The 16,010-nt window shown below is 43.2% G+C and overlaps 1 protein-coding gene and 1 pseudogene across 13 annotated transcripts in view; one reads left to right on the top strand and one right to left on the bottom strand.

Moving 5' to 3' along the window:
• Positions 1 to 16,010, bottom strand: part of NAV1 (neuron navigator 1) — a 247,703-nt gene that overhangs the window by 35,158 nt on the left and 196,535 nt on the right. The window lies entirely within an intron of this gene.
• Positions 4,326 to 4,796, top strand: LOC122476312 (annotated as a pseudogene).

Genomic DNA, 16,010 nt, shown 5'->3' with positions numbered 1-16,010 from the left:
AAGCTTTTTTTTTTTTTTTTTTTAAGTTTATTTATTTATTTCGAGAGAGACAGAGACAGCGTGAGCAGGGGAAGGGCAGAGAGAGAATCCCAGGCAGGCTCCGCGCTGCCAGCACAGAGCCCCATGCAAGACTCAAAACTCACAAAACTGTGAGATCGTGACCTGAGCTGAAACCAAGAGTCGGGAGCTCAGCCGACTGACCCGGCCAGGGAGCCCCCTCCATGCCCCGCAAGCTTCTTCTTGATCACACATTATTTTCTGAGTTCAAAATTTGTCTCCTACAACCTTTCTTCAAAGGTCCTGTTTTCTAAGCCTTTCACCACTTCCTACTGGATCCTAAAAAGTCCCTCTGATTTCACTCAAGTTTTAGAGCCCAAAGCTGAACATGGACTTCAGGAAGACTGCAGTAGGAAAGCATCTGTTTGTGCCTGTAGGGATCATTCTCCAAATCGTTGCATCTGTGTTCACAGGTTTGTTTATCAGTTTTGCGTGTGTGAAGGACTAAGAGGCTGGTATCTGGAAAATTTTTCCTTTTTGCTTTAGTTTGAGTTTCAGATCATGGAACAAAAGTCAGACGTACAAGTCAGCTAAGTTCTTGGCCCAGATTTCAGCTGGCCTCCCTCTAATTTATTTGCTGGGAATAGGAAAGTGGGTGGTTTGGACATTTGGCTTGGTTGCTCTGTACTGATTAATCCAAATACATTGAGAAAGAGCAAAGAACGAATGGGGATTAGAACACACTACAGAGTGATTTCAATTTTCTTGCTATGAAATATAGCCATTATTAAAACAAGCAACCTCTTCTTTTCTCCACTCATGACATATATTAATCCCACGTTTGTCTTGGGCTAAGATATCATAGCCCCCATTTTGTAGAGAAAGAATACTGGGGAGGAAAGATCAGTTCTGGCTTTCTGATCCTATCAGCTCTTCTGGGTCAAGATAAGATCTCTGGCAAGCAAACAAACAAACTATTCACTGCCTGTTCTCCTGGGTCAAAGACAGAGGAAGCCTGGAGTACTGAACCTTCCGTCTGAAATTAATTATTGGTAATGAAGGTCTTGGAGTGGAGAAAATTCTTACGGAAGGGCTCTTGCAAAAAGACTAGGGCTGCTGTGGTCCACCAGTCTAAAAGAAACCCTTCCTTTGCCCTACATTTATGGAAAGCCTTAATACTAAAAATAAAGACGGGGAGTGTATCTTCTCAGAGAGGGTTCAAGTCCTCCTTGCCCATTCCTCCCAATTCACAGACCTTTCCTTTAAGTTTATTTATTTTGAGGGGAGGGGCAGAGAGAGAGGGAGAATCCCAAGCAGGCTCCGTGATGTCAGCACAGAGCTGGACGCAGGGCTTAAATCTCAAGCCGTGAGATTATGACCTGAGTCGAAATCAAGTGGGATGCTTAACCAACTGCCATCCAGGTAGCCCTCACTTTCACTTTTAAAGTAACCACTGTTAACAGTCTCTTGTGCTTCCTTCAAGAATATCCCTACGCGGGGGCGCCTGGGTGGCTCAGTCGGCTGAGCATCTGACTTCGGCTTGGGTCATGATCTTGCAGTTTGTGAGTTCGAGTCCCGCGTTGGGCTCTGTGCTGACAGCTCAGAGCCTGGAGCCTACTTCAGATTCTGTGTCTCTCCATCTCTCGGCCCCTCCCCTGCTCATGCTCTGTGTCTCTTTCAATAATAAATAAATGTTAAAAAAAAATTAAAGAATATCCCTATGCGGGGCGCTTGGGTGGCTCCGTGGGTTAAGCGTCCAACTTTGGCTCAGGTCACGATCTCAGAGTTCATGGGATCGAGCCCCACCCACATCGGGCTCTGCGCTAACGGTGTGGAGCCTGCTTGGGATTCTCTCTCTCTCTGCCCCTCTCCTGCTCATGGTCTCTCTCTCCCTCCCTCTTAAAATAAATAAACATTAAAAAAAAAAAGAATATCCCTATGCTTCTGTCTTCTAGCCGCTTGCTTTCTGGATCTGCTGAATAGCTGACATTATGGGACCACAATTCATCATCCTGGTTCTCTTTACCAGGCTCTTTTAAAATAAATTTTTTATTGCTTTTTTTAAATGTTTATCTTTGAGAGAGAGAGACCAAGCATGAATGGGGGAAGGGCAGAGAGAGAAGGAGACACAGAATCCAAAGTAAGCTCCAAGCTCTGAGCTATCAGCACAGAGCCTGACATGGGGCTTGAACTCAAGAACCTGGAGATTATATCCTGAGCCGAAGTAGGTGGCTTAGCTTGACTGAGCCACGCAAGTGCTCTCTTTACCAGGCTCTTAAGCTAGAACGTCAGTCTTTCTCTAGTTGGTTTACCTTCTTGTTTTAACGAAATATCTCTTCTAGTAGGTTTCAACAGATGCTTGGGAAGCAAACTTGGTAAGACCTGACACAGTATAAAGTATCTTTATTCTATTTTTACATGTGAAATTTTGGCTAGCCATAGAATTCTAAACTGAAAGTAATCTCTAAGGATTTAAAGGCACTGCTCCATTGTCTGGCCTCTATTGTTGCCATTCTGATTCCTTGTCCTTAATATGTGACCTATTTCTTTCTAGAAAGCTTAGCATCTTCCCCGGTGTTCTAAAATATCATTAATGACATGCCTTGGTGTGGGCTGATTTTTATCCATTGAGTTAGATACCTTACTGGGCCCTTATAATCCAGAAATTTTCATGAATTATTTCTTAATTTTTTTTTAATGTTTCTATTTATTTTGGAGAGACAGAGAGAGACGGGGGAGGGGCAGAGAGAGAGAGAAAGACACAGAATCTGAAGAAGCTCCAGGCTCTGAGCTGTCAGCACAGAGCCCTATGCGGGGCTCAAACTCACAAGCTGTGAGATCATGACCTGAGCCGAAGTTGGACGCTTAACCGACTGAGCCACCCAGGCGCCCCGCGTGAATTATTTCTTTGATGACTTTCTCCTCTCCATTTTTTTAGTTCTCTCTTCTACAATGTCTATTATTCAGATGATACGTTTTGAGGCTGATACTCTTTGATTTTCTTTCTTATTTTCCAGCACTATATATATTTATTTTTTAACTCTACTTTTGGGGCAGCGGCCTCAATTTTATGTTCAGTTTCCTCCATTAAAATGTTCCTTTCTGCTATCATATTTAAAATTTTAAGAGGACTTTAAAAATAGTACATCATTCCTTCTTTCAAGGATGCAATCTCTTCTCTTAACTCTCGAAGATATTCATTCACCAATTTATTCAGAGGGGCAGGTTTATAATCTCTTTGTATAGTGTCTGGTTCCAAGTAGCTTCTTTCTGTCTGTAGTGGTGAGACTTTCAGGTCACAGACCCTTCTTAGTTGTCTGATGATCCTTGGTTGTTTGCTCATAGGTAAGAATGGGACACTCATTAATAATTTGGTGGGGGGGGCACCTGGGTGACTCAGTCAGTTAAGTGTCTGACTCTTGATTTTGGCTCAGGTCATGATCTCATGGTTCGTGGGATTGAACCCCCCCCCGCCGCCCCCCCAAATGGCCTTCACGCTGACAGCACGGGAGCCTGCTTGGGATTCTCTCTGCCCCTTCCCCGCTCACATGCACGTACATGTGCTCTCTTTCAAAATAAATAAACATTTTTTTTAATTAAAAAAATTGGGGCGACTGGGTGGTACAGTCGGTTAAGCCTCCGACTCTCGATCCCTGCTCAGGTCATGATTTTACAGTTCCGGAGTTTGAGCCTCACATCAGGTTCTATGCTGATGGCGTGGAGCCTGCTTGGGATTCTCTCTTTCTCTCTGCTCCTCCCCGCTTGTGCTCTCTCATTCTCAAAATAAATAAATAAACTTTAAAAATTAAAAAAAAAATTAAAACAATTATTTGGAAGCTTTGTGCACATAGATAGGACTCGTCAGTTATGCTTTCTGTACAGGGAGATGTGATTGGACTTGTTCATGTAAGTTTCTTCTCTCAGGCTGGTCAGGTTCCCTAGAGATGAATCTTCCAAACTCCTGCCTGGCGGGGAAGGGCTATTGCCTTTCTGGAAGTAGCAGAGGAGAGGATCTCTGGGTCTAAGTGTTTCTTATATAAGTTTTAAACCAATCCTCCTGTTTTTAGTTTCATCGCTTCCCCCACTAAAGGTACCTGATGTTCACCAACTACCAAGCTTTTTGAGGGTTCTGGGGTGCAAACACAATCGCTGTGCAGCTTTTCCGATCACTGGCTCAGGACTCAGCCTTAAGTCGGATAAATCCATTCACACTTGCCTTTCTCATTTCCAGCTTCCCCAAATTTTGTGGCTATTATCTCTTCTTTTCCCTGTTTATGGTGCTTTTGGTGTTAAGACTTAAGGAAAAAAGAACCCCCCTCGCTGCCCCTCTCTGTCTTCTCTGAACTGGGAGCAGCTCTCCTTCCACAGCCCCTCATCCCCTGAAAACCTACGCCTGTGCAAAGTTTGCCTCCGCCCCCTTCTTGGGCAGGAGCACCTCTTGGCTGTTGAGTGGATCACTGTCCGCGGTGGTGCTAAAACCACAGGAGACACTGACATAGAGAGCCTCAGCAGCTTGGCAGCCCCACGTCCCCTGACCTCACTTATTCCCAGCCGCAGCTTCCGACCCAGCACCATTTCAAGGGACGTTGACACAGCAGCCAAGTTCATTGGGGCTGGGGCTGCCTTGGTAGGGGTGGCTGGATCTGAGGCTAGAATTGGGACTGTGTTTGGGAGCCTCATCATTGAACCCCTCCCTGAAGCCGAAGCTCTTCTCTTACGCCATTCTGGGCTTTGCCCTCTGGGAGGCCAAGGGGCTCTTTGGCCTGATGGCGGCCTTTCTCATCCTCTTCGCCATGTGAAGGAGCCATCTCCATTTTCCATAGGTTTTTCTCCCATATCTTATCTGCCCTGTATGCTCCTTTTCTGATATCTCCCCAGGCAGCCTGGGGTTGGTTCAGGGTTTGACAGAGGGAAAACAAATAAATGATGTATTAGTAAGAAAAGGAAAAAAAAAAGAAACCCCAAACCCTGTATTATCATTTTACTCTTGTGGTAGTTGTGAAATATGCTACCAGCAGCAAAACGCCCCTAAATGACACTTAACAGAGTTTGCTCTCTTGAATTACATGTTCTGATGGGTAGACTTTAAGTACAGTGAGGAGAGGAGAGTTCCATCACCAAATCAGGAAAAGCCAGAAGGAACCATCTAGATGATTTTTTTGAAGAATCAAGACCCTGGGAGAAAAGAGGCCGGATGAACGCTGTCCACCCTGAAACATGACTGCCTAGCGTCTGAGAACAGAAAGTCTTTAGAAGAGTTTGCAGACTCTATCAGCTAACGAGCCAGATTTACCACAGAGTAACTGCCTGGTCACTGGTGATAACATGGAGAAACAATAATGGCACCAAAACAATAAATAAAGAGGAAGGCAGGGCTTAGAGCCCGGGAGGGCTATTGCATCTGTTGTCTGGCACAAATAATTTCTCTTTGCTCTGTCGAAGCTGGCTTTTGCTATCTCCTTTCTATTTCTCTTTAAACATTTCTCACATAGATCTCAGGTGGGGAAAAGAGGTCTAGGTCTAACCACACTAGAAACGCAGCAATGCAGCGAAGTTAATATCTGTTTATGATCCAATCTACGTATAAATCCAAACAACCATCACCAACAGGCAACTGATATAAAAGAGAAATGCTGTCTTCTACATTTACACCATTTACTTTACATGGTATACAAGTTTTCATTCTGGGGAGGTTATTAGAGGACTAATAACACCTTATTTACCATTTTCATCTACCATCGGAACAAAAGAGGAAATAAGTCAGAATAAACATATGAGAGATTAAGTCAAATATAAACAAGATGATGAAAATGACTCTTGTCAAGGGATATTCCTAAAGTACTGGAACAGGTTATAGCAGTAAATGAAAGATTTTTCTCAGCAGGATATTCATTTTCTCATTTACTGATCGCCTCATATCCTTTAATCCTCCCTTCCCTCCAAATCTCAAACTTCTCATTTCCTGTTTCCCTGAAAAGTATCAGGTTTTTTTTTTTTTCTGTCACCTTATCAAAAGCTTCAATATGGCCACAACTCCTTTTTCTTCACTTCCCTCCTCAAGAAGTCCCACTGACCATGTGACCACTTGCCTCTTAAACCTATCTTCTTCTCCTTTACATTCTCCTACTTTTGCTATGGTTTAGAGCTAATGTCGCGCTCGCTCAAACCACTGTGAAAGCCTCCTTACTGACCCCATTGTCTCTAAATTCTCCTTCCTTCCAGACACACTGAATAGAATCAGAAGCCTAATCACCCAAAAGCATAGCACTTACCAAACCTTCATTAGCTCCTTGTTGCTGATTTAATAAAATCAAAATTCTACGGCCCACTGTTCAAGATTATCCATGAGACATCAATAACAGAGTATAGCGTTTAAGAGCACAGATGTTGTAGCCAGGGTACCTGAATTCAAATCCTAGAAGCTCTGCCTAGGGTTAAATTAAATTTCAATTTGGCAAACATCCATTGACGTCCTGGTATTTGTAAGATAGCTTCAGTTGCATGGGCATTTAAAATGAGTGACTATCAGAATGAGCTCAACAACCCAAGGGTGGAGGAAGATGTATACATGAAATGAATACCATATCTGAAGTGCAGACAAACATACATAAGAGGATTCAGAGAAAGGAGTGATTTAATTTTCCAACAAAATCCAAAAATATGACTTTGCCATGTTAGGACACAGATAAACATAATGCTCATCTCCTTTTCCCTAGTCTCATCCTGCTCCTAATTCTAATGTTTTCTAGGATTCCTGCTAGGTGACCAGTTGTGTCACCTGATTTCTTTTCCGAAGTACAGGCCTGCATGGAGAGCCAGTCTTACCATCATTGAGCCAATGATCTGTGCCCTGCTGAAGATCCTGGAGTCCTGACGTGATTCCAGGGACTTGAGAACAATGTACATAAACCCTACCCACCTCCCATGGGTTTCTCCCTAGCTCTGCATTTTGGAATCTCACCTTCCTTCAACACCCAGATCAAACACCAAGTTTTCTGAGGCTTTCCAGGATGCTCCTTGTCAGAAGAAATCTCGTTCTCTTTTATGTTCGCTAGACTGTATTTCCCCTAGGGATAGGATTGAGTGTCATTCACCTTTGTATGCCTCATACAATATCCTGTACATAGTGGGCTTGTACACACTTGCAGACTTGAAATTCCTGGCTTCTGAGAAGGTAGGAATGCATAAACTCAGGGAAGGGGTTATGATTTTGGAACTGCTTCTTACATATTCTCCAAGAATGGTTAGTAGCTTGTTTCCAAGTAATCCTTATTTCAGGGGGAATTTATGAACTTTTTTTTTTTTAGAACTTCCAGTTCTCTGCTTAAATTCTCCATCTACTCATGAATAGAATCCACCTTTTCTACTAGATCCTTAAAAATATTTACAGAAAGCATTTTACTGTGTTGTCTATTAATTCCGACATCTGGGCCACCTATAGGTCTGCTTCTATTGACTATTTTTTCTGCCAGTTATATTTTCCTGCTTCTTTATGAATCTTGTAACTTTTTATTATATGTCAAATGTTGTATGTGAACAAAGAATGGCAATACATATGCCTAGAAAAGGGCACGTCCCTTCCTCTGTCAGGCTGCTAGGATTGTGAGCTGAGTCGGTTTAATCTGTAGCAGAGCTAGGTCTGGGCTTTGTTGTCTCTTTGGTTAAAGTCAGTTCACCACTGGTTTCAAATGTTTTGAGGATAAGGTCAAGACTATCTCAGTAGGGCTTAGGATCTGATCATAGTGAGACTCCAGATATCTCTGTCTATGCTGTATCGCCCAGCCCGGCTTTTTGAGCGGCTGCGGAGTGCTCTTTACTCTTGGTGGGCCGCTTCTATGCACTCCGTGAAAAGCCATTGTGCTTTAAATGGGTCTTTTTCTATCCTCCTGCCTTGCTCTCAGATTTCTGTGTAGTATGTTACTGCTGGGTACTCCATGAATGCTCTCTGTAACTGAGTAGGGACGGGGTGTCTTTCTCATCTTTCTACCCTGCCCTCAGTTGTTAACTTGCTGTCACTGTGTGTACTAAGCAATGTCCTCATGGGAAAGAACTAGGGGTGGGTGGGTACATATTTGCTCTGTGATTTAGTTTCCTTATAGCCAGCCAGCCTGTAGCCTTCAAAAGTTTTGTATGAAGCTGAGCTACTTTGTCCTTCTCTTCACCTAGAGCAGGTCTACTCCTCCTGCTGTTGTGCCTCTAGAATGAAAGCAGCTGTGCATTTCTTTCTTTCCTAGGAAGAGCTCGTTCCTTTCTGGAATTTAGTTTAATGTAGAATACTTTGTATTCTTAGATATTACAATTTTTGTTTACTAAGCTATATTTGTTATTTATCTAGCTTATTCTTGTTGTTTGGGTGGGACTGACTGTTATCGTGAGACTATACCACTCCTTTCAATAAATCAGCCTGTTGAGTGCTAATCCATTAAACCCTCCATCTAGAGCTGTAAGAATGGCAACAGATTCCTTTTTGTTCCCTTGCCCACTTCCTAGCACTGATACCACAGTCTTAGGGACACTCTGGGGCACCCCATCTCCCCTGGAGATGAAAAGAAGGACTGTGAGGAGGCCAGTTCAACTGAACACTGCTCTGTTTGTGTCGGTGCAGACACATGGCAATGCACAGGGCAGGGAACACTCCTCCCCTCTGGGAAAAGCACCAACACTAACGTAGGTCTTGGCTAGGACTGGCCACCCCTCCCAGGCTTCTCTCACACAGTCTGCTCCCCATATTTTAGGTCCAGCCATTCCACAGAACTTGAATAACCAAGGGAGCCCGCAGGCAGCCAGAGGGCCAAGGGTGTGGGCTAGCTAGTGGGAAGGGTGGACTAGCTTGTGACTACACAGGAAAACATCCTTACTGCTTCTCCAGTGCAGCTCTTCTAGTCCTTAAAAGTCAGACGTGAATACTGAATCGTTTCTCCATTTATCCAGAATATATATGCCTGGTGAGTCAGTAACCAAATTTCTCTGATTATTTACCACTTAATGGATAAGAGCTCTGGACACAGAACCTTACTTTCTCCTCTGAAGGCAGAGAAATAGTTGCAATAGGCTGGTTATAAGAAATGGAATTTAGGGGTGATTATCTTTACTCCCAAGCAGAGTTTTTGGAATTGGAAGCCAATATTATATCCCAAGGAGATACCTAGGACTCTCTGCTTTCCCAACTAGGAAAAGAAGAGCTATGCTTACCATCTAAACTGGAAATAGGCTCTAAGTCAGCAGGAAGCTGTTTGACCAGTGTACCCAGCTTCTGTGAGCTAAATCCCCAAACTACTCACAGAAAGAAGCCAGAGTTAGACTTAGGAGGCTTTTCAGTCCCTATCGCTGTACCAACGAGGGTGATTGGATTCTATGAAACAGACAAACATCAAATGGGGTGGAGGGGGAAAGGTCACAAATAGCCACAATTCTTGACATTGTCTCACTTGCTGGGGTTGATGGACACCGGCCTTGGTCAGGCACTTAAATAGGAAACAGTACCTGATGGTAAGACCAAGTGTAGATTAGATTTGAGGTCTGGTGGCAATCTTACAGCCAAGATGGGTGGGGGGCTAGCAAATGTGATAACCCTGACCCTAGGTTCCCTAAGAGCTACAATGACTATGGATCAAAACAAAAGGAATATTTTGAGAATGTAAGTACTTTAGACAATGCTCTCATTGGATGGCTGTGCAGCCAAGGGTACTGCATGACATCTGTTCCTGAAAGTCAAATTACTCTTGGTACTTCAAGGGGACACGGGAAAGAGTAGATAAGGTTTGGTCTAGGATCAGTCCAAGATAGAATTAAATACATAAAGAGACTCAAAATTAATCTGTCCTCCTGGGGAGGCTAACTTTAGGGCTGGCACGGGACCAGGTTGACCTCAAAGCGTATATACTTCTATGGACCAGAATACATTCCTGATATCGCTCTAGTCTTAAAATTTTCCATAACTTCCTTGGAACAAAACCAGCAACTAGCTTAGAGTTTAGATACAGATTTCCTGACTTCCACCCTCAAGAACATTCTTACCTTCTTGGATGAAATGCAATAGGTTAAACCATATGAAATTGTCGGTTTTGTAGGTAAAAAATGGTTACACACGGGTATTTCTATATGGTTCAATGACAAATATGGTTATGTTCGTGTCTGGCCTATGCTTTAGCCCTTGTTTGCTAGAGAAGTGTGGTAGTGGATTCTATACTCTTAACAGAAGGAAAACTCAATAGGAAGAAACAGAGTCAAATGACAGAAATGACAACTTGTCCCAACCTTGTCTGGTGCATTTGAGCAAGGAATCATGTTTTGAATTCAAGTCAAAGTTCCAAAGATATCCCATTCTTCATGTGTCTTTTATACTTTCTTCAGGACCATTCCTGGAGGTGAGCCACTCAGCTTTATACAGCCAGCTCAGGCTGCCCTAAAGGTCACTCAGACAGCCATGGAGATGTGGGTTCCTAATGAGAGAATTAGTGATGTTCCATCTCTGGTCCCTGAAGCAAGTGGACTCACTTGCTCTCCTTTGTTAACAAGGTGATAATCTCCTAGATCTGTGTAACATGGTAGTCACTAGCCATATGTGGCTACTAAGTACTTGAAACGTGGCTAGTCTAAATTGAGATGTATGGTAAGACCACCAAGATTTAATACCAGATTCCAAATACTTAGTATGAAAAAAAATCGTATCTTACTATAACTTTATATGGCATACTGAAATAATATTTTAGATATATTGGGTTAAATAAAATGTTATTGTAACTAATTACACCTGTTTTACTTTTTAAGCTGTGTCTACTAGAAAATTTTAAATTACATATGTGACTTACATCATATTTCTATCGGAAAGCGCTGTTCTAAACAGGAAACTTTTGGTCAATGAAATGTCAGCTTTGAAGAGCTGGAGTTCATTAGTTGCTGCAGTGATCACAGTTGGTCCGTGACCTGGGAAAGCTATGGTGTGCAGTTAAACTTCAGCTTATCCTTCCCAAGATGGCACCAAATGTGGTAGAATTGTTGGATGCGTGCATCGAATTATCAGCCACAGACCTCAGAAAGCATTCAAGAGATTAAAGAGGATAAGTGATTAAAAAAAAAAAAAAAGATAATGAAAGAGTCAGAATGAAATTGGGCAACTGTGTGATGTTCAGTTTTGCAAATGAATCAAGGCCATGTAGAAAAACCAACATTCTACTCAAGTACTGCCAAAGTTCTCCAAGTCAGTAAGTAACCTCTCCTGCTCCCCACCCCCATGTGGCCTCAGAGCACTCCAAGAGCAAGGGGGAGTGCAGTGTCTGCTTCATTACATGTCTGTGGTTTGGCAGAAACCACAGCAAGCTAGCCTGATCTGGCCAACAAAGCCAGGCAATGGGAGGAAAGGATGAACTGCACAGAGTGAGAGATTCAGAGGAAGAGGGGGTAGGGTGGAGAAGACGCCAATGTAAATTTTTTAAGCTAAGACTTTGCCAAGTATTAATCAAGAGTAAAGATCACCTAGAAGAAGGGACCCTAAAGGACAAGGTAACCAGAGTCTGATACGATATTGGAGGAGACGTACAATTAGGAAAATTTCTTTGGCCTCCTTGATATTTTGGCAGCAAGCTCACACCAGGATCCTAGCGCATAAGAAAACTAATGGTTTCAGTGACTTGTTGAAGACACTTCCTAAATTTCAGTTTGAATCACAGAACTATCTGGTTAATTTTGCTCGTCTCTCAAATGCTGAGGCTAATTTTGTGAATGGCTATGGGCTGGGGACCCAAAGTGCGAACTGAATTACTACAGATTTGCTTACATGCTATTACTGGCACCACTGAAAAATCAGAGAACATAGTCCCGGCAACTTTGAAGCCTATCACTTTAGGGCATCTGCGGCAACATCTAGGTGATGAATTTTTACTCAGATGCAACTGGGAAGTTTATAATGGTTAATACCACAAATTTTGAAGACATTTCTTAGAGATCTGAAGTAAAAGCCAAGGAAATTAGACCCCAGTGCCCTACTGTACCTTGACCATTCTGTAAAATTCAGAAATCGCAGATTTCCCCTGTGGTCTTATTCTTTTAAGTCACTCGGCTCATAATTTCTACAGTGACCGCCAAAGTTCCCTGTGGCATCTAAGGGGGGAACAGCGTAAACACTGGGCCGCCATACCACCGACAATATGAAACATCATCCTAATGTACTCACTGAGCGAAGACTTGTGTTATTTCCGATGATGCCTTATATAACAGAAAAGTGAGAAAACTTCTGCTTGTCCCCAGTTTTAGCTCACCTCAACTCTTGCTCAAGTTGGAGCCACGATCAGCAGGTCCACTTGAGCTCACTCCCCTTTTCTAGAAGGCCTGAGGTTTTTGAGTGGTGGTGATAGGGTCACAGGCCCAGTCCTAGGCAGAACCCCACTCAGTCCAAATAAAGACATATGTTTTTCTTTCATACCCTATGCCTGAATCTGTACAGGTGTCACCTAAAAGCAAGTATGCTTTTAGAGAGAGCTAGCCTGGTAGCATGGAGTCCTTCATTGGTCTGGAAAATTGGATGCCCTTGCAGTGGTGTACAAAATTCTGTGCACATGTGCACTTTTCTGGCCTTGGACCATACTTTCAGATTCTCAGGTGTCTATGGCCTAGGAAAAAAAGTTTCTTTAGATTATTGTCTTGCCTCAGAGCACCATGCTTCAAGCATTGCCTTCTTGATTCTGGCATTTAATCTTCGCTCCGAGGTTAAAAGAGTTTCTTAAGCCTAGACAGACCAAATTGTGTCCTCCTCCCTACCTAATCTTTACACTGAAGCCATAATTCCCAATGGTTACATTTGGAGATAGAGCCTTTAGGGAGGTAATTCAGGTTAAATGAAGTCATTAGAGTGGAGACCTAATCTGATAGGGTTGGTATTCTTACAAGCAGAGGAGGAGACACCGGAGAGCTCTTTCTGTGCATGCGCACAGGGAAAGGTTACGCAGAGACGCTGAGAGAAGGTCTACAAGCTTGAGAGAGGTCTCACCAGAAACCCAACCTGACGTCATCTCAACCTCGTGATGTTAGCCTTCAGAACTGTGAGAAAATAAGTTTCTGTCGCTTAAGTCTCCGAGCCTTTGGTATTTTGTTGAAGTAGCCTGGGCAGACTAATATTACAATTAAGTGATGAAAACTAGCTTATTCTTTATTGTTACACCAATACCCCCAGCAGGCTGCCTTGGACACTGACCACCTCCATGATCCAGACAAGTTTTCAATTCAGAGATTTACTCATTTAAATTTTTGATCATAATACCACAGGCCATGACAGCTGAACTAAAATACCCAAATCCGTCAGCTAGGCTCAGTGGAATCTATGGACTGAGAAAATCAAGGAGTCAAGCAAAGTGGAAGGAATTATTGCTTTGACTTGGCAGCAAAATAATCCTGGCGAAACTCCACCTTTTTATGATGCAATCAGGTTCTGTGCGTGCTCCTCTAATGACACGACACACGATTATTCAGCCTCGCAAACAGCTTGTATAGCACTTTGTGGAACAAAATGGATGCAACAGGATTAGAGGTATCAATATGTTTTATTGGGATCTTAATGTGGGAAAGGGTAATTGCAGGGTGGCGGGCGAGAGACAGAAGTGAGAATCGAAGGGGAAGACATGAGAGACTGTTTCCGAGGTGTGGTTTAAAGCCCTGCCATGTCAGCTGGCAGGGCCAGAGCAAAGCAAAAAAAAAAAGAGCAGAAAGTTGAGCTGTTTAACGGGAGTCTCCTTAATTAGGACCAACTGTGGGTGAGGAATGCTGAGTCGGCCGGCCACAATTTGTTTGAGTTTTCTCTAGTTTCAGAGATTTCCCTTTTTGCCCGCCCCCCACCCCCGCCTTTCCCCTCTACTGTTTTTGCAGGGGTAGGAGTGAAAAAACAAGGTAACTTTCCTCTCTTTCTCGGGTGTGTCCAAATGAGGAAATTTAAATCCCCCACCAAGTAAGAGGGGACTCTCTCTCAAGAAAACGGGAAAATTCTCAGGCGTGCCGTCAAGTTCACCTTCAAAGAATAAGCGGCAGCCCTTTGAGGGCAGGCTCTGGAATACTGGATATGCGCCTCTGTCTCCACTGCTCTTTATTACCGGAGGTGAAATCAGTTTGTCTTAGCCTCAGTTTTCCCAAGTATAAACAGGTAATTCAGCACCTACAGAGCAAAATGTTTGGAAAGTTGAACGTTGGGGAGAAGAATTTTGGTTCTGAACTTGGGCAAAAAATATATCTTGACAAAAACTAAGAAGTCACGAGATTAAAAGGAGCCTGGGTGACTCAGTCGATTAAGCATCAGACTTCGGCTCAGGTCATGATCTCAAGGTTTGTGAGTTTCGAGTCCGCAGTCAGGCTCTCTGCTGTCAGGGTGGAGCCTGCTTTGGATCTCTGTCCCCTGCTCTCTCTGCCCCTCCCCTGCTCCTCTCTCTCTCTCTCAAAAATAAACATTAAAAAAATATTTTTAAAAATTCGAAGATGAAATGAAATGAAGATGTCAATTGATAAAAGCAATCTTAATTTGAGTTTCTGTGTTTTTATCAAAGAAGAGTCGGAAGGAGGCTCTAAGAATAGTCACTAGGGTATTATTTTGAACAAACATTTCCTTTTCTTCCCCAAACTGTCACAGATGTTCCATCTTAGAGATTTTTGGAAAGGGATGAAAATGATATTTGATTTAAAATTTCATAAGATACTTCCCGTTTCCTTCCCACTTCTCACCATATTCTTCCCGGGGCCTTTTTTAGGAGGCTGTCACACAATTCCAAAATCCTTGGCTAACTGAAAGGAAATGATAACAAGCATCTGCCTTTCTCCATTTTCTTAGAGCGGTCAGGAGTTAAGAGACAACTGACAATATTCTGAAATGTAGGAAAGGTTCAGGTTCAATGCCTAGAGCGGGGCTTGGCAAGTTTTTGTCTGTAAAGGACCAGACAGTAAATAATTTAGGCTTTGGGGGCCATATGGTCTCTGTTGCAACTACTCAGCTCTGCCATTGTGGCACGGAAGCACTCACTGACTGTATGTAAACAAATGAATGCAGCTATGTTCCAAATAACTTTATTTATGGACAATGAAATTTGAACTTCACGTAATTTTCACGTGTCACAAAATATGACTCTTCTTTTGATTTTTCCCCCCAATCACCTGAAAACATGAGAACCATTCTTAGCTTTTTGGGCTGGGCAAAAACAGGCAGTGGAGCAGATACAGTCTAGAAGGCCCAAGTTTGCCGACCGCCGGGCTAGACCAAACTAAAAAGGAAAAGGAAAAGAAATAATAATTCCTCGATTGACAAGTCCTGGGCCACAAAGCAGTTTTGGACCAAGAAGGACCCCCACTTTTATTCCCTTTCAGTGCCTTTCTGATCTAACCTGTTCAGTTGACAGTCAAAACCAGATTTTTCAACCAGCAATACCACTGGCTCGGTTTTGACTCAGGGAAAAAAAAATAGGGGGTGGGGGAGCGGAGGGGGAGTCGCTGGTGAGAGGCGGGGGGAAAAGAAAAAGAAAACACACACTCGTATTGTTTGCACCTCACCCCCAATCCTCCAGCAGAATCAGGCAGTACCACTAAGTAAGATGGGATTCAAACATATTTGCAGCTTTTACAATGATTTATGCAGGACTCACTGGCAGAAGCAAAAGCCTTTTGTAGTTAGAAACACAAAACCTGCTACACAGACCTGTTGGAGGAAGTCCTATAATTTTTTTTTAATGTTTGTTTATTTTTGAGAAAGAGAGAGAGACAGAGCGCAAGCAGGGGAGGAGCAGAGAGAGAGGGAGATACAGAATCTGAAGCAGGCTCCAGGCTCCGAGCTGTCAGCACAGAGCCCGACGCAGGGCTCGAAACTGCAAGATCATGACCCGAGCCAAGTCGGATGCTTATCCAGCTGAGCCACACAGGCGCCCCCGGAGGAAGCCCTATAGAGTGCACATGTCCTGTGCACGATTCTGTTATGATTATGGCAACAGAGAGTCAAGTCCTGCCACTCACCTTCCGATCTCAAATCACCCTGTTAGCTCACAGTGAGA

The sequence above is a fragment of the Prionailurus bengalensis genome, chromosome E4 (genome assembly GCF_016509475.1).
Source record: "Prionailurus bengalensis isolate Pbe53 chromosome E4, Fcat_Pben_1.1_paternal_pri, whole genome shotgun sequence".
Lineage (NCBI taxonomy): Eukaryota > Metazoa > Chordata > Mammalia > Carnivora > Felidae > Prionailurus > Prionailurus bengalensis.
This window is presented reverse-complemented; position numbering and strand designations above follow the sequence as displayed.